Source organism: Sycon ciliatum, chromosome 8 (genome assembly GCF_964019385.1).
Source record: "Sycon ciliatum chromosome 8, ocSycCili1.1, whole genome shotgun sequence".
NCBI lineage: Eukaryota > Metazoa > Porifera > Calcarea > Leucosolenida > Sycettidae > Sycon > Sycon ciliatum.
The window spans coordinates 1,567,139-1,593,168 of NC_088650.1; the positions used below are offsets into that span (position 1 = coordinate 1,567,139).

General features: G+C 47.8%; 1 protein-coding gene and 1 long non-coding RNA gene across 2 annotated transcripts in view; both read right to left on the reverse strand.

The window, feature by feature from the left end:
- LOC135823465 (espin-like protein) overlaps positions 1-145 on the reverse strand; it is a 13,699-nt gene extending 13,554 nt beyond the window's left edge. The window contains exon 1 of the mRNA XM_065336313.1: positions 1-145. This exon is cut by the window's left edge and continues 237 nt beyond it. The gene's annotated coding sequence lies outside the window, so the exon portion shown is untranslated.
- The window catches only part of LOC135823471 (uncharacterized), a 130,830-nt gene that overhangs the window by 16,337 nt on the left and 88,463 nt on the right, over positions 1-26,030 (reverse strand). The gene's annotated exons all lie outside the window — the stretch shown is intronic.

Below are 26,030 nucleotides of genomic sequence, written 5' to 3' on the forward strand. Positions count from 1 at the left end.
GATTAGTAGTTGAGAGAAAGAGTAACAATGACTGGAAAAGATAATGCACGTCTAACAAAGGTAGGTCAGAGGGACTGTTCAACAACACTAGAAGACGTTTGAAACAAAAGAGAAAGGCAGGGAGACGAAAACGGACAACTGGACTGTGCCTTGAGAAATGGATGACTGAGCTGTGCTGACCATTAATAATAGCGATGTGATCTAATGTTTGAACGAATCGTGCATCACATGCATGTGGTAAATGGCAGGTCATGCTCACTGTCTGGCAGACCACGGACGGCCATCTAGTCATACATTACTGATACTGCTTTAGCTTTGTGGCTGTGTGCCTTAGCGCGAACTCAGGCATCTTTTGTTCGCAGCATTGGCATTGCGTGTGTGCGTGTGTCATTGTGTTGTCACGTGATATGCTACACGTCTGCACGATGTCATCGCGCTCTGCACAGAACGAGACCATAAAATGTGTTGTTTACATAGTCATTGGTGACAAGAATCACATTCACACATGTAGACTACACACATAATGGGGGACCTACCCCATTACCACATAACAACACTACCTGGAACCAATCACGATTCAATGCTACGCTCTTCTCATCAAATATGGACAAAGAGCTGATGTAGTGATGACATCGTGTCTTAGGACACAGTCCCATACAGACCAAGCTGGTGTTGGTGTTGTCAATCTGATTGTCGTAAAATTCTATTTTATAACTGGTTGTTGCTAAAAACATGTCACCATAATGACATGGCGGCTTTGGGCAACTTGACAATGACAATGCAGACACTGTACTCGTAGTGAGTTGCTTGAGTGTGGTCTTGGGTGTGGTGCGTCTTGTGTGTGGTTTGGTGTAGTACTCAGCAACAGACTGTACATTCGGGTGTTCGTGCATGAGCAGGTCTACTGTATGTGTAAGCATGCAATGGTGTGTTGGAACCTTGGACTTGGAGGGCTGTTGCTGTTGTTGTTGCTGTCTTTTCCTCTGGCATGTGAATGTGCGTGAAAAGCAACCTGTAGTATATGTTCATTTTGCTAGTAAAGAGGGCTAAAGTAATTCCACCTGCACCAAACACCCTCTCTGGCCAACCTCACACACCAGCAACACGAATCCAAGGCTTTTGGTGGAGAGCGCGTTTGGGGGATGTGTAATTAGTTTATTGATAAACAAGCCGAAAGCTGCTGCTTGTCCTTTTTAAAGGCTTTTTACGTTCTTAAAAGAACGTAAAAAGGTTTGTCCTAGTAAACAAATACAGCATAACGTAAAAAGGTTTATCCTAGTAAACAAATACAGCATAACGTAAAAAGGTTTGTTCTAGTAAACAAATACAGCATAGCGTAAAAAGGTTTGTCCTAGTAAACAAATACAGCATAACGTAAAAAGGTTTGTCCTAGTAAACAAATACAGCATAACGTAAAAAGGTTTGTCCTAGTAAACAAATACAGCATAACGTAAAAAGGTTTGTCCTAGTAAACAAATACAGCATAACGTAAAAAGGTTTGTCCTAGTAAACAAATACAGCATAGCGTAAAAAGGTTTGTCCTAGTAAACAATTACAGCATAACGTAAAAAGGCTTGTCCTAGTAAACAAATACAGCATAACGTAAAAAGGTTTGTCCTAGTAAACAAATACAGCATAACGTAAAAAGGTTTATCCTAGTAAACAAATACAGCATAACGTAAAAAGGTTTGTTCTAGTAAACAAATACAGCATAGCGTAAAAAGGTTTGTCCTAGTAAACAAATACAGCATAACGTAAAAAGGTTTGTCCTAGTAAACAAATACAGCATAACGTAAAAAGGTTTGTCCTAGTAAACAAATACAGCATAACGTAAAAAGGTTTGTCCTAGTAAACAAATACAGCATAACGTAAAAAGGTTTGTCCTAGTAAACAAATACAGCATAGCGTAAAAAGGTTTGTCCTAGTAAACAATTACAGCATAACGTAAAAAGGCTTGTCCTAGTAAACAAATACAGCATAACGTAAAAAGGTTTGTCCTAGTAAACAAATACAGCATAACGTTAGAAGTTGTACTTAAGACTACAGACTGTACTTTGTACTTGTACAGAGTTTTCCCTTCAATCGTCGTGACGTCATTACACATAACACTAGACATAACAACCCTGTGGCATTGAGTTCAGAATGGAAACTTTTACCAATAGAATACACAGTCTTGAGATCCAGAGTCAGCTCCTGAAGGGTGGTATGGCCCCAGGTCGGTTACAGGGACACTCATTTGCCAACACCCAATTTCAGCAGCTCTGTGTGGTATCATATCTGGAAGTTCCAGCTACATATATGGGGCCTCCAGCCACAGACACAGATACCACATTTGCAGCGGATTATTATTATTATTATTTGCCTCTCCGCGTTTGCATCAGGATGTGTTACTACAAAAATCAACAAATCGACATAATACACATCCACCCCTAGCATTCGCTCAGGCCGCTCAACAAGTCAAAAGACAGTAAGGACAAGAGAAAGCGAGGGAAGGGTCACAGAGCAGCGGGGTCGAAGGCAGGAAAAAAGAAACAGGAGGCAAAGGATATTGAAGAAATATATCAGATTGTCCATTGAATTCACCATACATCATGTCATGTTCCGTTTGGGCAAATCCGGGCATTCCTCTGCAGGCTCAGGTGCGGAAAAGCTGCCGCCATACTGCTCTGTCCTCTGCCAGGTCCCTGATGTGTGAGAGATCTTTATCCGTCTGCAGCTTCATTCCCTTTGTTGCGAGGTCCGTTCTCAGTATTGTTGGGAGTGTGGAAGGCGGCCGGCCACGGAATTTTTTCTCGTCCTTTGTTTGCCGGAAGTATGATGTCATAGCCATTTGTGCTGGGGTCTCCTTGTCCAGTCTGCAGATGTGACCGAGTAGTCGCATCCGAGCAGCTTTAACCAGGACAGTTAGGGGCTGTGTCTCTGTTCTGCGGTGGAGGTCATCGTTGCTGATTATCTGTGGGTAGCGGATACCCACAACAACTCTCAGGTGTCTCCGATATGTCGAGTCAAGAGTACACAGCTGAGAGTCTGAGAGGCCCCATGTGCCTGCGTTGTACATCAGCAGAGGCTTGATGAAGGCTTCGTAGAGCCTCACCCGTAGCTTTTCGGAGACCAGATGTCCGCGTGACCACAATGGCCACATCTTGTTGAATGTGCCCGAAGCAATCTGGATTCGGCGTGCGACATCCTCTTTGTCTCCAATAAGGGATCCAAGCTTGCGTGTGCGCCTCCACTCTTCCTCCACTCGGTCCTTCTTCCTCTGGATAGTAGTGCGTTCTGTTTTGGCTTGGTTAACTTTCAGGTCCCAGTCCGCGAGGCAGTCGCCAACAATAGGAAGGATCGAGTCCAGGTACTCAGAACTGGTGCTGACGAAGTCCACATCATCGGCATAACCTAGGGACGGCGGCAGGTTGAGGGTGATGTCTAGATTAGGTCGAGGTGGAATACAGGAGAAAACATGGCGCAGTGCAGTCTCGAGGTAGATGATGAATAACACGGGTGACAGCGAGTCACCTTGTGGGGTGCCAGATGTTGTTGCAAATGGTCGGCTTTGGGTATTTTTGATGCGTGCTGATAGTGTTGTATCTGAAACCAGGAGCTGGACCAGGCGCACCTCATCTGGCTCCAGGAATGACCGCAACACATTGACGAGTTTCCGGCGACTAATAGTGTCAAAGGCGCGAGACATATCGATACCCAGAATACTTATACTGGACTGCAGGTGCTGGCAGCGTGCAGCGATCCATCGATGAGCCCATACTACATCTGTAGTGCTTCTATTCGGTCTGAACCCACTCTGCATTTGCGATACATAAGCTTGAACTCGGGGGGTTATTCGTGCTAGAACCACTAAAGAAAGTACCTTGCGCAGGGCATTGAGCAGAACAATGGGTCTCAGACTACTTCCCGGGCCTCTTGGTTTTCCTGGCTTCTGCAGCGGGATTAACTCGCCACTGCCAAGTGTCAGGTGTTGTCCTGTCTCAACGCACATGGTGTACAGTTCGGCAAGATATGTGAAAAGGCTGTCAGGCGCATATTTGAATAGTTCTGCTGGGAGTTTGTCTGGCCCAGGTGACTTGTTGTTCTTTAGCCGTGCTGCTGCTCTCCTCACTTCGATCGTCGCGATTGGCTTTTCCATTTCGCCCATGTTATAGTCAGCCATGCTCAGTCTCTCTTGGTCGCTATTTGAGAGAGCAGCGTGGAAGTGCTCTGCTATCTTTTCAGCCATTTCCTCAGGTTGGACTATTAGCCTGCCATCTTGGTCAGCCACAACAGCCTGCTTGGTTCTGTTCTTGTGTAGCTGTTGTACAGCTCTGAACATTCGGGCATCATCCTTCAGCTGTTCGATCTCTGATACTTTTCTGTCTAGGTCTGCAGATGCACATTCCTTGGCTCTACGTCGCAGTTGGTGCGAGACTTGGTTTCTCTCCTCACGGAGTTTCTGTATCTGGTGGGTGTCCTGAGCGTTCATCGTGCGGAGTCGCAGATTTTTCATCTTTTCCGAGAGTTCTTCCATCACCGTATCCCAACCGTGTCTATAACGCCGTGTCAGCTTCAGTTCTCCCGCAGCTGCCAATCCCGAGGCATGCATCATTCCTGCAACTGAAGTCCAGCCTTCATCAAGATGTTCCTTCTCCAGGGGAGGTAGTGTTGTAACATGCTTTTCAACTTGGTCCCGATAGCGCTGTCTTCTCTCTGCGCTGGCTGTCAACTGCTGCACATCCATTTTCTTCCGACTGTCTTGCGGGGTATGCTTTCTCGGTGACGTTAGGACGTAGAATTTTGGTAGGTCAAAGGTAGCAATCACCAAGCGGTGATCGCTACAGGTAGACGTTCCAGCATATGACCGTGCATTCAGGAGAAGGCTCTTCTGGGAATTTTGGCACAGTACGAAATCGATTTGATTATACACCTTGACCGTGATTCCTGATGCTAATCTCCGAGTCATTGACCATGTTGTGGTATGACATGCTCTGTGCTGAAAAGCTGTGTTGGCAGCAAATAGTTGATGGGACCCACAGAATTCTGCCAAAGCAAGACCAGTGTAGTTTCGTCGTCCGCGTCCATGCTGGCCAATGCAGTTGAATGCTGCACTAGGTCTGCCCAGTTTAGCGTTAAAATCCCCAGCTACAAACATTAGACTGGATGACGATTCAATATCTGTGAGCGCCCTCTCAAGACTGTCGTAAAACTCCTCCAAATAGTCATGCGACGTCGCAACAAGTCCCGACGTCGGCGCGTAGACGTTCACTACGGAAATGACGCTTTTAGCTACTTTGAATTGCGCTACTGCGACTCGGTCGGAAACCACCCAGTGACGAACAAATTTGTCCGACAGACGCCGTGACACAACGAAACCGAGCCCGTAGTGACGGCTCGTTGAAGGAAGCAGCAGCAAGCGGTAGCCGTCCTGACAATAGTCGACCCCCTCCGGCGCTTTCGTCTCCTGCAAGCAGCAAACGTCCAGCTTGTAGTTTTTCGCGTCCTCGATAATTTGGTGTTGTTTACTCCGAGAACTTAGTCCACGCACATTGAAGCAGGCCAAGTTGAATTTATTCAGGCCTCTGAAACTATTCTCACTCATTGTCCGTTACCGACTCTGTCCGTTACCGACTCTGTCCGTTGAACGTTTAGACCAATATCATCCCCAGCAAGAAGCAGGAGATGGAGAGAAGAGTCACCCGTCTCTCAAACCAAACAAGCAGCGGATCACGTTAGAAAATCATTTCCTTCTTACATGACGTGTAGAAAAAGACATTTTGTCGGAGATTCTCCCACATATCCACTATGAGATAAACAGCAATGTAGAATACAGACTTCACTGTATGTAAACTATGCTACACATCAACACTGTCTAACTACATCGTCACACAATCAACCACTACATTGACTAAGAGTGGTCACGTTACATTCATGGACATCATCATTGCTATCTATCATTTACAAAGCTACGTAGAACACTGAAACGCAGCGCATTCTATCACGTGACGGAGATTGGCTCAATCATAGTCAATGACTCAGAGCAACTTACGCTCAGCAACATGGCCAAACAATCTCTTTGGAAAATGTTTTCTAAATTCCTTCATCGTTAGTACGAATAAGTAGTTTTGTTCTCACTAAGATCTGTGTTGAGATGATGAGCCGACAAAGTACCAAACATTTCAGTGAGTCTGTACCTCTACGCACAGTATCAAGTGTAGCACATACATGTACATGTAGTATAAGTACAGCTGGACAGCGTTTCCCAATATCTTAACTCACTCTACAGAGTTTGGGCAGATTTCAATGTTTGCCCTTAAAGACTGAAAATGGCCGGAGAAACATTCTTTACTGGTATGGAGTCATAATTGCACGAGATTCCTGTTTAGCCATTGCTGTTGGAAATGAACAGATCTGGGTAGTGCGGTTTGAACACAAACTTTGTAACTACACGTACCTTTTTTATTTTTATTTTATATACTATGTGCACATCCCTACAAAGTAATAGGGGTAATAAAAGAGACAAAGACAACAAAGGAGTAGTAGGTGCTACAAGAGCTGTGCTGGTCAGGTGCAGTGCACTCCTCCGACCATTTCGGTCTCGGAATCGACATGGACTGTGCGGGCCAAGGGGGCATACTATGAATGATAGACTTATGGGAGCATCTGAGAATGCAACAGAAATGAGAAAGAGAAGATCAGAAATTACACAAATGCAAATAATATAGATTGATCATGCTTCAGCTTACGTAGGTCCCTGAGAGAGAGAGAGAGAGAGAGAGAGAGAGAGAGAGAGAGAGAGAGAGAGAGAGAGAGAGAGAGAGAGAGAGAGAGAGAGAGAGAGAGAAAGAGAGAGAGAGAGAGAGAGAAAGAGAGAGAGAGAGAGAGAGAGAGAGAAAGAGAGAGAGAGAGAGAGAGAGAGAGAGAGAGAGAGAGAGAGAGAGAGAGAGAGAGAGAGACAGAGAGGGAGAGAGAGAGAGAGAGAGAGAGAGAGAGAGAGAGAGAGAGAGAGAGAGAGAAGAGAGAGAGAATTATCGGTGGCGCTAGTTGTTGTCCGTTGCCCAAAGCCAGTGCTTGTGGCGCAAGTGCCTGTGAACATTCACTTTGAACGCCTGCATTTTCTTAACCTGGAGGTTGGCGAGTATCTCTGCTGGGAGGCTGTTCCACACTTCCACGAGGCAGAAGGGAAATGACCGGCGGATGTAGTTAGGGGCACTGTGTGGGAGGTCAAGCTTCAGGTAGGCAGGGTGGCGGCTGGCGTCGAGCTGCCGTCTAGTCTTGGGGTGAGGCCGTGGCGGTTCCGGAGGTGGAAGCATTGCGGTGAGTTGCGCTGGGCCATCAGTGGAGCGTAGCTTGTTCAGGTACGTGAGGCCAGCAACCGAGCGGCGTAGACTGAGGGAGTCCAGGAGGGTGCCTGGGCCGATGATGTCCAGAGCCCTCCTCTGGACTCGATCTAGGTGATCGAGATGGGTCTGGCAGGCGCCCATCCAGACCAATGGGGCATACTCCAGGACTGGGCGTACGAAACCTTTGTACAGTGCCAGGCGGCCGCCCCGAGGCAGGACGTGGGCAGCTCGTCGGAGAAAGCCCAGTCGTTGGCTTGCACGAACTGCGACATTGTGGAGGTGGTTGCGGAATGACAGCTTGGCATCAAATGAGACTCCCAGGAGTTTAAGGGTCTCAGTCTTTGCAACTGGGGTACCTCCAAACGTTACAGGGTCCAGCGCTGGGGTTTCTGATCTCGTGCTGATCACCAGTTGCTGCGATTTCTGTGGCTCGAAGCGGATGCGCCACGATTCTCCCCACAGGTAGAGGCGGTCGAGGGCCCCCTGGAGCCTGTGTCCGGGGTTTGCAGGGCCGTCAGTTGGTAGCACGAGATGGTACAGTGTAGTATCATCGGCGTACGTGCTCAGCTTAGTGCCTGGTGTTAGGCACTGGTCGATGTCACAGACGTAAAGGAGGAAGAGCGTGGGGCCTAGTATGCTACCTTGTGGCACACCAGCTGTGATTGCAAGCGGTGTTGATGCTTGCCCGTGTATAACCACTTTGAGCTGGCGATTCGAGAGGTAATTCGTGAGCCACTGCAATAATTTCCCTCCAAGGCCGATTTGTGCTGCCTTGTGGATCACCCCTGCATGTGACACACGGTCAAATGCACCGGCGATATCCACTGCTATCACCTGGGCATGGCCCCCAGCAGCAACTGTGCGGACCCATTCATTGTACAGCGCCGTGAGGACATCAGCAGTGCCCCGGTTCGGACGGAAACCATACTGGGTGTCAGGAAGTACGGAGTGTCTCTCCAAGTAGTTGGTGATTTGACTGTTGACAATAGCCTCCATGACCTTGGATAGAACGGATAAAAGAGAGACTGGGCGATAGTTGGCTGGTGCTGACCGCACGGCCTTCTTGTAGACAGGGACAACGTGTGCTAGCTTCCAGATTGTTGTTTGGACACCATGGCGATAACAAAGCGAGAACAATTGCGCGACAATGGATGACAGTTCAATGGAACAATGCTTCAATACTTGAGCTGGTATCCCGTCTGGGCCCGTTGCTTTGGAGGTATCCAACTTGGCCAGGCGGCGACGAACCTCTGGAACCCGGAAGCGAATGTTGGATAGAGCCTCGTACGCAGGGTGTTGCATGTCAGGTAGATCTTCGGGACGTAGATCCGTTTGACCGAGGCTGCATTTGTTGGCAAAATATCGAGCAAAGCAGTTAGCTTTGTCCTTGCTTGAGTGATACTCTGTTCCGTCGTTATTGATCAGCAGGGGTATGTTTGATGATCGGGAGATTCCTGCTGCTTTCTTAGCATTAGACCACCATTGCTTGTCACTGAGGGACCGGGAGCTTAGTTGCCGCCGAACACGGTTGTCACTGGCAGTGCGGGCTGACTGCAAGGTGTGAGCAGCATTGCCGACAGAGGCAATAAAGGAGGCCTTCAGGACATTATTGGCAAGGTTCCTCCTCCATGCTTTCCAACATCTCTCCTTGGCCTCGACAGCGGAGCTGTATTCTGGTGTCCACCAAGACGGGTCGGATGGCCGGGTAACGAGTACCTTGGAGGGAATATACTGCTCCATTCCGCAAAGAATGGCAGCAGTCACTCTTTCGCACGATTGATTGGGGTCATCGGATAGCAGTGAAGGCCAGTCTAGCCTACGGAAATGTGCCCTCAGCCGGTTCCAGTCGGCATAGGCATAGCGCCAAACCTTGCGGGAGGTGGTAGGTTCCCGCCTCGGGTCTACTGCTTGGAAGTTAGAGACCACTACAGCGTGATCGGACCGCCCGAGGGGAGCATGGATTGAAGTGGACACTGGGGTGGAAAAATCGGATAGGATTAGGTCCAAGGTGTTTGATCCCCTAGTGGCATGTGGCACATGCTGGGCGAGTTGGTGGGTTGCGCATCGCACCTCAAGTGACTCTCCAGCAGGAGTTGTCTTAATGCTCTGCAGCCATCCAGCGTTATGCACATTGAAATCTCCCGCCAGAATTAGGTTTGACCCCAGGTGCCGGACATTGTCGAGAACACTTTCCAGGTACTCCATGAGAGAAGTGTCAGTCTCGGCACATCATCCTGGTCGGTAGATAGCACCAAGGACAGTGCGGCGCCCGTCGTTCGTGGACACTGATGCCCACAGCACCTCCTGTGAGCCGCAAGCGACATGGGTGAGCTGAGTAACCCAGAGCTCTGATTTATCCCAAATAGCTACACCACCTCCTGCCTGATTTCGGTCTTTGCGAACTACTGTGTATCCAGGTACAAGTGTATCAGAGTCCAGAGTGCTCTGTCCATACTTCATTTCCGTCACTACTGCGACATCAATGTTGTGTGTACGGACTGCGTGCTGCAGCTCGCCAATTTTGTTGGACATAGTGAAGGCATTGGTGAGGAGAATACGAAGGTGTTTGGCCATTTTAGTGAGATTTCTTAGGCGGCAGTCGTCTCAGCGGTGGCGGCTGCATTGGCAGCTGGGGTTGTTCGTCTGAACTGCCGTTGCCTGTCTCCGAATCATCAGGAACTATGTCAGTGCCAGAGTCCATGGCTTCACCAGTACCGCTACCGCCAGGAGGCTCCCAGTTTGGTCCGTCAGAGGTGGTTGTTGTTGCCAGGGATCCCTCAGAGGCCAAGTTGCTGGTGGGGTGACCCTGTTGTGTGTTGTTGTCATCCTTGCTGTTGCCGCGGGGATTCTTGTCGTTGCCCTGGGAGCGCCGGGGATTCTGTTCAAACACCCATGGTCGAGCATAGGTTGGACGTGGCCAGAATGTAGGGCCAGTAACCGTTGGCGCATCAGTTGCGTTGACGGTGATTCGAGCACGGACTTTACCCAGCTTGATGAACAGCTTGCAGTTATGGAGTGTAAACTCCTTGAGGCCGAGTTGATCCACACGTGTGGACAGGTAAGCAGTCAGTGTTTCCTCAGTTATGTCGTCTCTCAGGTTTCCAATCCAGAGGACCACTCGTCGCTTTCCTTTGCTGGGTGGGATCTTTGTAACCAGTTCCCAGAGCCCGTCAGTGTCACAGAGTGGTGGAACTGGTACCGATGGCTGGGGGTCGCTGGGGGAATCAGTGGGCTTGGGCTTGTCTTCCATTTGATGGGTTTGGACTTCTTGGGAAGGCTGGTTCTCTTTTTTGTTTTCTGCATTTTTTCTTTTTTTTTTAGGAATTTTCAGACTTTCGTCCTGAGTATCAGCATCCTGAGCTTTCTCACAGTCAGGTTGTGGGCGCTGGAGGAGTTCAAACTGCGACTGCAGCGCTTGAAGCTGGGAACCCAGGTCTTTGATTTTCCTCAGCAGATAAGCTTCTCTGTCAAGTGAGGCACTCACTTCTTGCGTGACTAGCTTGAGAATATTCTCCAGCGTACTTTCAAATCTGGGCAAACAGTCCACCAGGCGCAGGTGGTCCCCGCAAACTCCAGAAACTCCACCTATACTAGCCCTTGAACCTGTGGAAGAGGGCATGTCCTTTGGCCCTTCCATGTCCATCACAGGATGGGCGTGGAGGGGAGTAGCTACAGAGCGAAAAATTCTAAACTAACTTGAAAAAATTCAAAAATTGCATCCTGATTGTAGTATGTAAGTTTCACGATAACAGTGTGAACAAGGTGGACTACCCACTGTATGGGACACTATATAAAAACAATGCAACACAATATTGTGTAAAGGTGACAACAATAAGAGACAAGATCAAAAGGAAAGCTATCTCTTTTTCTGTCACCAGTTAATCCCATATATAGGATTAGACTTCAAGACGCATTTGCAGCCTCGAAAATGGTCTAGGTGGAAGCAATGTTATTGAAGATGCATTTTGATCTTTCCCACAATGCCTCTCTTTATTTAAAATGAATGAATAGAGGTTACTCACTGGCTAAGACCTCCAGGAAAGGTATCTGTGTGCAATTATTGCTGATGAATTGCAATTACAAGTGGTAGAAATAGACTAGGAGTGGAATAGATGAATATTAGCACCATCCTGGCATTTAAGTAGTGTTGTAAAGTGCTCGCAGATCAATATGAACTAAAGACACTACATGTTTGGTGCATTTGCTAAATCAGTTGTGTTCAAGTATGTTTGAAACTCGGATGTTGAGCCATAAATAAATGTAAAAGAGAAAAGGACATATGGATACGAGTTAAGAGTAACTCTCCATCACTGTAACATGATACTATATACAGTCAGAAAGTGCAATAACTAGGCACAAAACTGACAGAGTACTGAGACATTCGACGTCCTGACACCTAACTTCAACACATCTCCGTAGCGCTAACCGACAGCCTTCCAACTTGGAAGGTTCAAGGTTATGGAAAGACCAAAGAGGGGAAGGCAAGCGCAACGAACACGAGCAAAAGCTACAGTCCCAACGGAACAAAGAATGTCGATTGTTACTGGACGATGACGAGACCAGTACGATATTTGACAAAGCGGTCTAACTACAATTCGAAGCAGCAAAGCAGCACACCACCCAACTTGGGTGGGTCATAAATATCAAAGATAAGTAAAGAAAGGGAAGCTTTGCGAAAACGAATTGTACAAGCCGAAAGCCAAACTCCTACAGTACTCCTCATGCATGACATTGTGATGGACTAGTTGACTACAAAACAAGTTGTTTCACACGACGTACGTTTCGCCGTATGGTTCGTGACGGCTCATCAGGTGTGCTGGTATCAGGTGTGTTGGGTGGTGTGCTGCTTTGCTGCTTCGAATTGTAGTTAGACCGCTTTGTCAAATATCGTACTGGTCTCGTCATCGTCCAGTAACAATCGACATTCTTTGTTCCGTTGGGACTGTAGCTTTTGCTCGTGTTCGTTGCGCTTGCCTTCCCCTCTTTGGTCTTTCCATAACCTTGAACCTTCCAAGTTGGAAGGCTGTCGGTTAGCGCTACGGAGATGTGTTGAAGTTAGGTGTCAGGACGTCGAATGTCTCAGTACTCTGTCAGTTTTGTGCCTAGTTATTGCACTTTCTGACTGTATATAGTATCATGTTACAGTGATGGAGAGTTACTCTTAACTCGTATCCATATGTCCTTTTCTCTTTTACATTTATTTATGGCTCAACATCCGAGTTTCAAATTGCACACCTGATGAGCCGTCACGAACCATACGGCGAAACGTACGTCGTGTGAAACAACTTGTTTTGTAGTCAACTAGTCCATCACAATGTCATGCATGAGGAGTACTGTAGGAGTTTGGCTTTCGGCTTGTACAATTCGTTTTCGCAAAGCTTCCCTTTCTTTACTTATCTTTGATATTTATGACCCACCCAAGTTGGGTGGTGTGCTGCTTTGCTGCTTCGAATTGTAGTTAGACCGCTTTGTCAAATATCGTACTGGTCTCGTCATCGTCCAGTAACAATCGACATTCTTTGTTCCGTTGGGACTGTAGCTCTTGCTCGTGTTCGTTGCGCTTGCCTTCCCCTCTTTGGTCTTTCCATAACCTTGAACCTTCCAAGTTGGAAGGCTGTCGGTTAGCGCTACGGAGATGTGTTGAAGTTAGGTGTCAGGACGTCGAATGTTGGTTGGTTGGTTGGTATATTTTATTTTACTTCGCCAGAATGAACAGGCATTGCTGCCTTCTTGCCTGGACAAGTGAATTGTCCAAGCTCTCACAAAAAGACGAAGAAAGGAAAGAAAAATTACATGAGAGTGTGAAGCATGCAATCTTATAAAATAAATAAAAATAAAATAAAAATTTCCATGAGAGTGTGACGCATGCATGATGAGAGAGGAGAGATAGATAGATAGAGAGAGAAAGAGAGAGAGAGAGAGAGAGAGAGAGAGAGAGACTGCTTTATTGCCTGGACAAGTGAACTGTCCAAGCTCTTACAAAATGACCAACAACAACAACAGCAACGGCAACAACAACAGCGACAGCGACAACAACAACAACAACAACAACAGACCAACAACAACAGCAACGGCAACACCACAGCAGCAGCAACAACAACAAGAGAGAGAGAGAGAGAGAGAGAGAGAGAGAGAGAGAGAGAGAGAGAGAGAGAGAGAGAGAGAGAGAGAGAGAGAGAGAGAGGGAGGGAGAGAGAGAGAGAGAGAGAGAGAGAGAGAGAGAGAGAGAGAGAGAGAGGGAGAGAGGAGAGAGACGGCTTTACTACCTGGACAGGGAATTGTACAAGCTGTCACAAAATGACCAACAACAACAACAACAACAACAACAACAATAACAACAACAGAGAGATAGATAGATAGATAGAGAGAGAGAGAGAGAGAGAGAGAGAGAGAGATAGATAGAGAGAGAGAGAGAGAGAGAGAGAGAGAGAGAGAGAGAGAGAGAGAGAGAGAAAGAGTGTGTGTGTGTCAGAGACAGAGAGAGAGAGAGAGGGAGGGGGGGGGGGAGGAGGAGAGATATGCGGATTGTTAAAATGGATTTCGACATGAAGTTAGGTACACAGAATGTTAATATGGGTAAAGGCTGGGCAAGTCGAGAGCCGTGGCTAGAGCTTTAAATGTCTGCCAATCACCTTCCGTACGGACTGCAACTGGGAGAGCATTCCACAGAATGCTGCTAACAAACTGAATTGAACGACGTCCAGCAGTACCAGGGAGGAACGGAACTCTCAGCAGGCTTGACACTTGACCCCGTGTCGTCCTCAGCTGAGGTGTGGCAGGGTCGTTGATCGGCACGAACAGATTCTTTAACAGGGGACTTGTCTTGTCATTTAAACATTTGAAAACGAAGATGGCAAGCTTCTGGAAGAGAAGCTGTGGCAAGCTTGGCACACCCAGTAGCTCCAGAAGGGGGGCAGTCCGGACCAGAGTCCTTTGCTGCAGGGTCGCTCTGACACCGGATTTTGACAGGCGGTGGAGTTTATCCAGGAGCTGCTTGGAAAGACTGGAGAAGAAACAGTTGGATCCATAGGATAGATGAGCCTGTATCATGCTGACATACCAGACTTGGCGTGCTCTTAGGCTCAGGGACCTGCCGTGTCGCCATAGCTGTCCAATTACTGGCCCAATCTTGCGTGTTACATGGCTGATATGTGGCTGCCAGGAGAGGTCATTGTCGATTACAACACCCAGGTATTTCGCAGATGTTGTTGATTCCAGGGATTGTCCTCGACAACGTACATGTTCTTGAACATCAGCACCGCCTCTTGGCTTTACAAACAGAACTTGGGTTTTCTGGGCATTCAGAAGTAGGCCGATGTCATCTAGCCACTTGGCGAGGTTGGTCACTGCAGACGACAGAGACTCGCAGACTTGCCTGGGACACGCGTTGGAGCAATCGAGAGCGATGTCATCAGCGAATTCCTGATCTGCCACATCCGGAGGCATCGTTGACTTGACGTCAGCAGTGTAAATTACAAACAGGAGTGGGCCTAAGACACTGCCCTGCGGAACACCGCGAGAGCAAGGAACAGTCCCTGACAACTGATCCTGCAATTTGATCTGCTGTGTCCGGCCAGACAGGTAACTGCAGAACCAGTTGAGTGCAGTTCCCGAGATGCCTAGCTTAAACAGTTCGGTAACGAGTCGCTCATGCCTGACGCGGTCAAAGGCCTTTGACATGTCGACAAACACGATGCCGGTATACTTGCGCTCTGCCCGTGCCATTTGCCATCGATCAACAGCATACGTTAAGGCATCTTCTGTGGAGTGAAGCTTTCGGTAGGCGAACTGAGTAGGCGGAAGAAGTTGCTTGGAGTCCAAGTACTGCGTGATCTGATTTTTTACAAATGCTTCTGTGATGCGGGAGATAACTGGGAGCAGTGACACAGGGCGGTAGTTCTTTGGCAAAGTTGGGTCTCCACTCTTGAAGAGCGGACTGACGTGGGACAACTTGAAGGACAGGGGGAACTCACCGGAGGACAGGGATATATTAATGATGCGTGTAAGTGTGGGGGCAATGGCTGGATAACACTTTTGCAGGATGATGCTTGGAACTTGGTCACTGCCTGTTGCCTTGAAAGGGTTGACAGATTTCAAACTGCTTGCCACATCCTCGACTGTCACTACACTGAAGTCGATAAATGCCCCTTCCGCCATTGGACCAGAGGGAGAACAGAGCTGAGGAGGACGCTGGGGATCATGGACAACGTCACCAAACAGCTTGCTAAGATCCGATATGGGTACTTGAGCAGTGTGCGATTGTTTCTTCCGGCCAACCACAGTATTGATGACTGACCAAAGTTTACGTTGGTCAGAAGTCTGGCACTGCTGGATGAAATACGTGTTCTTCAGGCTCCTGTCCAGCTTCCTGGCCTTGGCACGAGCAGTGCGGTGTTGACTGCGGAGATCATCATTGCAGCGGTTCTTCATGAGCAGTCGATGGAGTCTGTCTCGCTCCCGTACGCAGGCCACAAGTTCATCTGTTACCCACGGGCAGGGACGTCTATCCCGATTTCGCCTCATCCGCACGGGTGCATGCTTATCCAATGTTGACACTATGGAGGCGATGAAAGATGATGCAAGGGTGTTGACATCATCTATGGCGAGCAGAGAGGCCTGCTCTGCACTGAGATCGCTGTTGAAGGTGTCCCAGTTTATCTTATGGATGCGGCGTGTAGGTCTGTAGCTGGAAGTACGGCCTGGTGCAAACCCTGCCACAGAGAGATTCCCAAGTACTGCAAAGTGGTCACTAATGTCTAGGTAGGCTATCTCACAAGGTCCCGTCAGCGGGGAAGTTGATAGGAAGAGATCAATGATTGACTCAGTAAGGGTGGTGGCACGTGTTGGTGAAGACACATAATTTGTCATACCAAATTTGTTAAACAAGTCAGTTACTCGTATGGCCATGGGCGACTGGTTCATTTTCATATCAACGTTGAAATCACCCAGCATGACAGTTGCCAGAACCTTCTTTCCTGGTGCATGAACTGATGCGTCTAGGCTGGACTCCAGGGAGGTCCAGAATGCTACAGGTTTGTCTGGTGGACGATAACAGCATCCAACCAGCACTATGCCACCGGAAACGCTAACTTCTATCCACAGCAGCTCTAAGTCAGTCTCCAAGTCAGTGCGTCTTCGCGCAAGAACAGATTCGTGGCAGTATATCCCAACACCACCACCACGTTGCTGCAATCTATCCTTCCGATGTAGCTTGAAATGTGGGATAGTAAGTTCACTGTCCAAGATATCTGGAGTGAGCCAAGTCTCAGCCATACCAAAGACATGAATGCCTCTGTTTGACAAGAACTTTTGCACTTCGGCTGTCTTGCGCCTGATACTACATACATTCAAGAAGGCAGTGTGCAGCATGGTCATCAGCAGGCATGGTTGATTTCAGAGCCATCGCTGACTGAGGGCGCGTGCATATTTGTTTCCACTTCCGAAAGGGATGACGAGTTTGCTTGCGTGTCGTCACATGCTGTGGTTTCTGTGGTATCATCACTGACATCAGAGGCAGAGTACTTGTCGAAATTCCACTGCCTGGAATAGAGTGGTCTGGGCCAGAAGCGACGATCCAACAGCGTCTTGCTGCACGATGCGTGGACTACCAGTCTCGCAGACGACGACTTTTGCTTCTGAAAAACTTTGCAGTCGAGAATTTTAATAGGGGGAGTCTTCAACTCCGACGAGCGACACTCCACGAAGCGTGCTAGCTGCTCCGGTGAGGCATCGCGCAGCAGATTGCCAACAAACACAACACTTTTCTTGACAGGTTTCCTGGCTGTCACCAAACGCCAGGCAGCATCTTCACTGTCGTCATCGACGTCTGGCAAATTGGCCTCACTGACTGCACTGGCTGCATTAGCTGAAGTTTGAATGTTGGTCTTGGAGTTCGAATTACTAGCAGTTTGAACGTTCGACGTGACACCCACGCGTTGGTGATGATCCAGGTCACTGAGGTCATGTCCTGGTACGGTAGGTCCGCTCTCGACTGGAATGTGACACGTGGCCGCAGCATTTTGCTGGGCCGGACCAGATGAAGTCAGTTGTAGATCTACTACGGTATTCGGGTTGGTTTCGGACTCAACGGTTGGGCAGTTAGTAGCATGGCGCCTCTTTCTTTGCGACTTGCTCTGAGCCTGAGAATCTCCAACCGTAATGGCGGAACTTCCTGAACTTGGAATGTTCAGTGCGCTTGATCTGGATAGCTCCTGAACGGTCCTAGATAGCTGGTCGATATGGCTTATCAGCCTTTTCTCACGGTCTGCAGCAGCACTTCTTTCGACATCAAGCATATCCATTATCACCGCCAGAGCGTTGTGGAAATCGCGGCAGCAGTTCGACGTAGGGAAACGATTATCTGGGACATCGCACGGCTGTTCGTGCTCATCGCTCTCTACTGCGGCCATGGTCGTGGAATCCCTGTTTGTAGACATGCTTGCAACAAAAAATCCGGGTCAGAGACCCCAAAAGTAACCTAAAAACGATACAAAAACGGGAGCTGAAAAACATGCATCCTACTACTACTACTGAATGTCTCAGTACTCTGTCAGTTTTGTGCCTAGTTATTGCACTTTCTGACTGTATATAGTATCATGTTACAGTGATGGAGAGTTACTCTTAACTCGTATCCATATGTCCTTTTCTCTTTTACGTTCAAGTATGTACACATATTAATAGTGGAATACTCTTTTGGTACTAGCCTAGGAGGTGCTTACTCTTTAGCCATGATACATAGAATGTTTTTGTTAGCTCCATATGGGCTATATCTAGGCTTGGATATTGCCAACCATGGTTTTTATTGACAGGGGCAACTGGGAAGAACAAAACCAATTTTTGAAGGGGTCAAATCCTATATTATAGGATTTTGAAAATTCTGGACACCTTTGCACGGGAAGGCCTGTTACAGAAAAAGTAAAGCCCTTGTGCTGGTGAAACGTGGCAGGCATCATCTCTGATAAACACGGAATGCAGACTCCAGCAGGTTTTTGAAGAAAGAACTTTACTTTGTGAGGTATGATCTACCTTTTCCCGAAAATTGGAAAAATCCTATAATATATAGGATTTGACAGACAAAGATATACAATAATAATAATAAAAAAACGTAGCCGAGAGCCGAGAGCTCTGTCGCAGCCTGTAATAAAAAAAACGTAGCCTGTAAAATGTAGAGAGTCACTGAGTACAGTTATTCAATATCCATGTCCAGTATTTACGAATTTGTAGCCAAGAGACCGTTTTCAAGTAGTGGTGTGTAACTGTGTGAAACATGAAGTGGCTACAGACTACAGTGGAGTCTGCACACCCTTAGCAAGGTGTTGACAGTATTTATAATAAAAATAATCTGAACTTAGAAGTTGCGACTTCGGCGGTAATAGTCATGAAGTTGAGTGTTCCAACTAGGAACACACGCTTCTTGCCGAACTTGACACTTGACTGACTCACGACTGCCATCCGGAGCACACGAGGAGCACTTCGCACCTTCCACTCGGCAAACCTGCAAGAAAGCACCACTCCCTGCTCAATACACAGTGTTTCGGGGAATTCACCCCTCATCAGTTTGTATCCCTGGTGATGGTTTGGCCTGGAGAGCAGTATATAAGTGGTGCCTTTCAGGCACAATCTTCCTCAGCCTACTCAAGCTCAACTGATGAGGGGTGAATTCCCCGAGACACTGTGTATTGAGCAGGGAGTAGTGCTTTCTCGCAGGTTTGCCGAGTGGGAGGAGCGGAGTGCTGCTCGTGTGCTCCGGACGGCAGTCGTGAGTCAGTCAAGTGTCAAGTTCGGCAAGAAGCGTGTGTTCCTAGTTGGAACAATCAACTTCATGACTATTACCGCCGAAGTCGCAACTTCTAAGTTCGTATTGTTGTCCCTCACGCGGACGTGCGACTAGTTGTTGGAGGTGACAGCGTTGCGAATAGCTATACTGGCTCTCAACGTCTGTTTAGCACAACTCCATGAGCGACTCTGACTCACGCTGCTACCTGGAGCTTCACGAGGTGTTTGTAGCGCAGGAAACAAAGCGTCTCTGTAAGTTTGTATCCCTGGTGATGGCCCAGGTTTGGCCTGGAGAGCAGTATATAAGTGGTGCTTTTCAGGCACAATCTTCCTCAGCCTACTCAAGCTCAACTGATGAGCGGTGAATTCCCCGAAACACTGTGTATTGAGCAGGGAGTGGTGCTTTCTCGCAGGTTTGCCCAGTGGAAGGTGCGAAGTGCTCCACGTGTGCTCCGGATGGCAGTCGTGAGTCAGTCAAGTGTCAAGTTCGGCAAGAAGCGTGTGTTCCTAGTGGGAACAATCAACTTCAAAATAATCTGCTGTAATTTATAGATTCTCACATGCGAGCAACCTGGGCCTCAGCAACAACCAGCTCAGCAGACGACCCACTGTATGGGAAAACAGTACTCCAGGCTCACTGCAACCATACACCGGTTGCCGGGTAGGGTCTCGATCTTGTGCCCATTTGAACCGTATGGGGCTATACCCCTGTTCAGACACTCATTATTCTAGAGAGCATCATATAATATAGTAAAGGAATATACCCTGATCTCGTGGTCCAAATTGTCGCAAGACCGAGCCCGCCAACCAGTTTATGGTTTCAGTTATGAACACTGTTTCTCATACAGTAGGTTCTCCGCCTTGTTCACGCTGTCATCGTGAAAACATGTTCAACGTATCAGGAAAGGCTCACATACATATAGACCATAATTGTAGTACAGTGGTCCCTGTATAATCCCACACCATTTGTGCTACGGAAATTCTGCTGGCTTGGGGAGGGTGCTGGATTAGAAAATCTGATATACTCCTGCAATGTGCATGAAGAGGACATTTTTAGTAACTGAAAATTGTGCTGGTTTATAGAGGGTGCTGGTTTATAGAGGGTGCTGGTTTATAGAGGGTGCTGGTTTATAGAGGGTGCTGGTTTATAGAGGGTGCTGGTTTATAGAGGGTGCTGGTTTATAGAGGGTGCTGATTTATAGAGGGTGCTGGTTTATGAATTGCTGGATTAAAAAGGGATGACTGTAGTGGTACCGAATACTAACGATTCCCTGGAATGGAGTCAGTGAATCACTGGTTCATTCATTGACACGTCTATGATCTAGATCCTGTCAAAGTTATCAAGGCAATGACATCATGTGTGCGACGAAAACTAATTCAGTTTTTCACATTTTTTCTTTCAATGAATGGAATTAATATTTTTATGACCGGCTGGAAGTGTGTTGGTCAGTGTATCCAAGACGTGATCGAAGCAAACGTCAGGTCGTTGAATGTCAGTATCATCAGTGAATATTGTGGAAAATGCCACACGTTCTGACCCTACATCATCTTGAAAATAAGTTATTGGACAACAACGCATACTGCGGTGTAAACCTTTGGTCCTTTCCTTCTTCTAAGTAATTCTACTCCAATCTTGGTTTCAGATCAGACTGGTAAAGAGCCATGCTTCTCTCACCACCATCATCTATACTTTACGCACGTCGCCTAGTAGATGCATGGCTGATGATACTCACATAGCTGACTGATACCTGTACATCAGGTAGTGTCTGGTGCATAGGTGGACACTCATCGACGACTTGGCTGGTATTGTGACGTAGGTTTCGTGCCTCCAGGACTCATTGCTCACTGTGTGATCAACCATGCGTAAGCTGCACTACAGTGTATACGTTATGAGTGTGATGTAGCAGTTAGCTATGTGCATATCACCAGACATTCATCCACATGATGCTACACGCAAACAGAGCAGAGTAGGAATGGGTGATTAGGATAATGATGTACATGTATGCAATCCTGGAATCGAATCTACCGGTAAGAGAACATTTTCTTTTTGTCCGTGTTTCTATACATGGCTAGAAAGTACAACTAATCTGTGTGTGTGTATGTATTTGTGTCAGCTAGTTCGGTTGGTGAGTACACTTATGCCAGATAGTGTTGGGTCTGTTGCCAATGGGCTCGGCTGCTTGAAAGTGTATTGTTGTACCTGCCACCTGTGTTGGTTTCAGGGTTCATATACTTTCTATTTGAAGTATACATACCTGTTAACCATGGACTACTTCTGGCTAGAGCAACTCTTGTGTAATCAATGGTGCTAGTGAAACTTATAATAATTATTATCAGATCCACTCTGATTTTAATAGCCACACACACTAGTAGCAAGTATTACTTTCACCGGAGGCAGGGGTAACTGCAGTTGGATCCCGGGACGTATACCCTGATGCCGCCACTCCTTTTTCATTACCTTGTTCTTACCCAATTACTGAGGTGTGGTGAGCCCATAAGTGGGATCCTTTCCAAGTCCACCCAGAGTTTTAGGGATTTCAGGAGGTGTGGGCCGTTGCGCGGTTCAATAGCCAATTGAGTAATCTTTCCAAGATTCCTTTTGAGTCTCTCTCTCCCCTCTCCCAAAGGGAGACCCTCGTGACCGGTTATGGCAGTGAGCAAGTGCAAGCATGTGTGCATGCATGTGTGTGTGTATGGGGCGGGGGAGGGGGTGCGTGGGTGTGTGTGTGGGGGGGGGGCGTGGGTGTATGGGGGGTGTATGGATGGGGGGGGGGGCTGTGTGGGGGTGGGTGAGTGTGTGTGTGTGTATGGGGCGGGGGGATGTGCGTGTGTGTGTATGGGGGGGGGGGGGTGCGTGGGTGTGCGAGAGTGGGGGGGGGGGGGGTGTGCGTGAGTTAGGGGGGGGGTGCGTGCGTATGTATGTGGGGAAGTTTGTGTCAGTGTGGGTGTGTTTGCGTGTGTGTGTGTGTGTGTGTGTATTGAGAGTCCTTCGCGAGGCTTTGCAAACCCCCGAGTGGAGCAAACTACCGCACGAAGACGACGACTTGGAACGACTCTGAGCGTTGGCTCATGGAATGTTCGCTCTGTTGTGGAGAGTGATGGACCAGTTCTAGCGGCAGCCGTGAGAGGAATCGTTTCCGATGATAAGCCAGATCCATAGCTGCTGGAGATGGCTCTCTCGAACATGGTCCCGCTCGTCATTCTATTGTCGGCCCCGTAAGGGGACACGTGACCGTAATGGCAGTGTTTACCAGGACCAGGACCAGGTGTGTGTGTTTGCGTGTGTGTGTGTGTGTGTGTGTGTGGTGTGTGTGTGTGTGTGTGTGTGTGTGTGTGTGTGTGTGTGTGTGTGGTGTGTGTGTGTGTGTGTGTGTGAGTGTGTGTGTGTGCAAGCTGTTGAATGGTGCAATCCCAGCACAAGTTGCTATGGCTTCTGCTGTAGCATCCCTATCATTGCTTCCGGCGATGGGCGTCAAATGGTCAATGGTGTGTGTGTGTGTGTGTGTGTGTGTGTGCGTGTGTGTGTGTGTGTGGGTGTGTGACTTTTAATGTTTTCATATTATTGTTTCTCCTGACATGATGTGGGCAGTGGCTACGACTGTGTATTGTATACCGATGACTGTTGTCCGCAGTGGCTACGACTGTGTATTGTATACTGATGTATTATGATTGTGTTGTGCCAGTCTTTGTCACTTACAGTGACCTGTAGAACATGATGGGGACAGTGACTGTGTGACTTGCAATGGGAGTGCTTGCAGGCAGGCTTGGAGCTGGAATACTTTCTGTGCGTATATCAGAGCATGGATGCTTGCAGTTTGGGTATGGCGGTATGAATGTTGATTGATTTTTTTGGTTTCGTGAGACCAAACGAGCAGGAGTGCTCAATAACAGGGTAGCGAATGGTTGAGTTGTGCTATGTGACAATGTAGTGTGTGCGTGGGGTGGTTGTGGTGGGGGTGGGGGGGGGAGCTGCGGAGGCCCAATACAATGTAAGGGGATGGGAGGAGGGAAGGCCAGCGGAGAGTCAAATTCAGAAGAGGTAGGAGAGAATAGCTGAAGTACACGGTTACTGAGCGAATTCAAATAAACCAAACAAACAGCAAAACAAGTACACAGCTCACGAGAATAAAGAGGACTAGAGGCTGGAGCACAGAATTGAACTGCTGAAGTACACAGCTGACGAGAATAAAGACAGGAGCACAGAAATGAACGGGAGGCAGTCTGCGAAGTGGTGGTACCATTGGTGCATGCACCACGGTACATTATCATATTATCGGCGCGGCTTTGCAAAGTTCGTGGGTACTGAATACCATGGTATGACCAACTGTGTAGCAGTCTACAACGTGTAGGGAATGGCAGCTCGGCGGAATGCTGGGATGTTGCCCATGGCTCGAACCGTGTCAAGTATATGGTTCCATAACAGGCAACCGCGAGATGCCGGTCGGCATTGACCTGCTCGGCTTCTGGCTATTGGTTGTTGCAGGCCCAGACTGCACTGAAGGCGAGTTGCTCCGCAGTTGCGGACAAACAGTGCCTGCAGAGCAGGACTGGCGCGGTTATGAACGCACCGCCATACCAGCACGAGCAGTTTCTGGCGATATACCTCGTCCACGCGATAAACAGAGAGCCTCTCCAAGAGGTCACTGGCCCTGGTAAATCGTGGTCGTCCGAACACCGCCCTTGCTGCGCGGTTTTGGGCCACCTGCAAGCGGTTTAGCTGGTTGTGGGTCAAGCCAGAGCCATATGCTGACGATCCATATATCAAATCCGGCATGATGACAGATAGGAAGTACTTGCTTCGACTAGCTAGAGTGAGGCAGCGTCGCGCCCGCCACAGACTACCGATCTTCCTAGCAGTGCGTGAGATGCACCGGTCAACTTGCGGTTGCCAGGCCATTCGTTCATCGATCAAGATGCCGAGGTATTTCGCGCTGGTGGTGTGCGGAAGGACATCATTTCGACAGCGTACAACCACGTCCGGCTGCTGCCCACTGCTGCTGGTAAAAACCAATACATTGCTCTTCTTTGCATTTAATACAAGACCACGAGCGTCCAGCCAACTTGAGAGGGAGGTAACCGCCAAGCTGAGCGCATCAGACACCTCTTGCGCTGTCCGTCTTGCACATGTCAGGGCGATGTCGTCCGCAAACTGCAGTGATGATGACTGTTGGTTGTGATTATCGGAGCATGAATATTGTTAGATGTACAGTGACGTGTACATTGGAGCAGAAATGATGACTGTGCATCGGAGCATAATATATAATGCACAGTTGTCTAACATCATGCTGTCTGATGAGTGCTTATACAATGTATAAGCTACTTTACTAATAATATGTTGACTGGGCCTAGAAGAGCTTGATTGTCGACTGCGCAGTTCTGTAGCAAGAATTCTGCCTGTGTGTAACTACCTATATGTACTTGTAGGAGAATGACGGTAGACTTCACAGTTTCGGAGCATGAATATTGGGTGCACAGAATGGTAGCATGATTGTCGGCTGGGGGGTTTCAGTGCATGAATGCTGACCTTTGGTATTATAGCATGACAGTTTGTCGATGCAGGAATTATGAGCATGAAGGACTGCTGTTGGTCTTGGACACACTGGCCTGAATACCTGCAGAATGAGTGATGGTTTATGCTCATCGTAATGACCGGCTGTTGCTTAGCAACTGATTGTATTGGTTACCATGTCTACATAGTGCTGGTGACTAGGGTAGTGAGTGATGGAGAAGTTTATGGTGTGGTTGTCATGGTATTGACTAGACAGTTCATAGCATACCTATCAGATGATCTGACGTGTGCACAGCACATAATTACACCTTGTAAGAAGAATGAGACCCCGATGACGCAGGGCAGTGCATGTTTTAAGCTTGTGTTCATATGTGTTAGATTTGCATACATGGACTCATAACATGTAAGGGTAGTATGTTGTATGGTTAGGAGAAACACTGGGTTGGGAATGCAGATTTTACTGGAAATACAACGTAATAAAGCAGATGTCTCTATCACTCGGATGGAGAACGTAGTCAGAATTAAAGGCAAGAAAAAGGAGCAAGGAACTACAAGTTACGCTATACTGTCCACTAACTCCACTAGTCACTGTACAATCATCTCACGTGATAGCATTGCACGAGACTGAGCAACGGTACTGACGTTCTACAACTGCTGTCTCTAACTGTGTATGGATAGAGATCACAAAGATCTAGCATGCAGTGAACTTGTTGATGACTAGCATCTCCACAATACACACTACTCTACACAAACACACGAGTACATGGAGGTGTTGGGTAAGTGAATCAGTCAATCCATGAGCTTATAGTGGGATGCGTAATGGTCAAAGTAGACTACTGTACTGCTCACATACACATGTATTCACAACTACTGTCTAGTGTAGTTGTATGCTGGGTTTCAGGTGAGCACTTTACACCTCAAACTTTCACTCTCTTCTATGCTCTTTCTCAATTCATACTAGTTCACATTTACAATTCTAGTGTCAGCTACTACAGCAACAGTCACAGCAATGTGACAGCATCCTTCGCCTGTCGCACACACTACCATACTATACTAGCGGATGGTCTTTTAAACGAACTTTTTTCTCTTTTTCATAGCCATTTTCGTAAATGAAAGAGTCAACACAAGCAAATGAATCAAAGGGAACTGGTCAATTCACCTGTCATTGAGTAATATTCCGTGAAAAGAGGTCTCAGCAGAGACATCGAAATAAGCCAGGCCAGGAGACGAAATATCCGAAACAGCTCATGAAAGAAGCAGTTCCAAAGAAGGAAGTTCCTCGTGCATGCACATCCGAAAAGGCTGCAACATCAGCCGGGTAGGGTCTCGATCTTGTGCCCATTTGAACCGTATGGGGCTATACCCCTGTTCAGACACGCATTGCTCTATTGGAGCATTATAGGAATATTCCCTGATCTCGT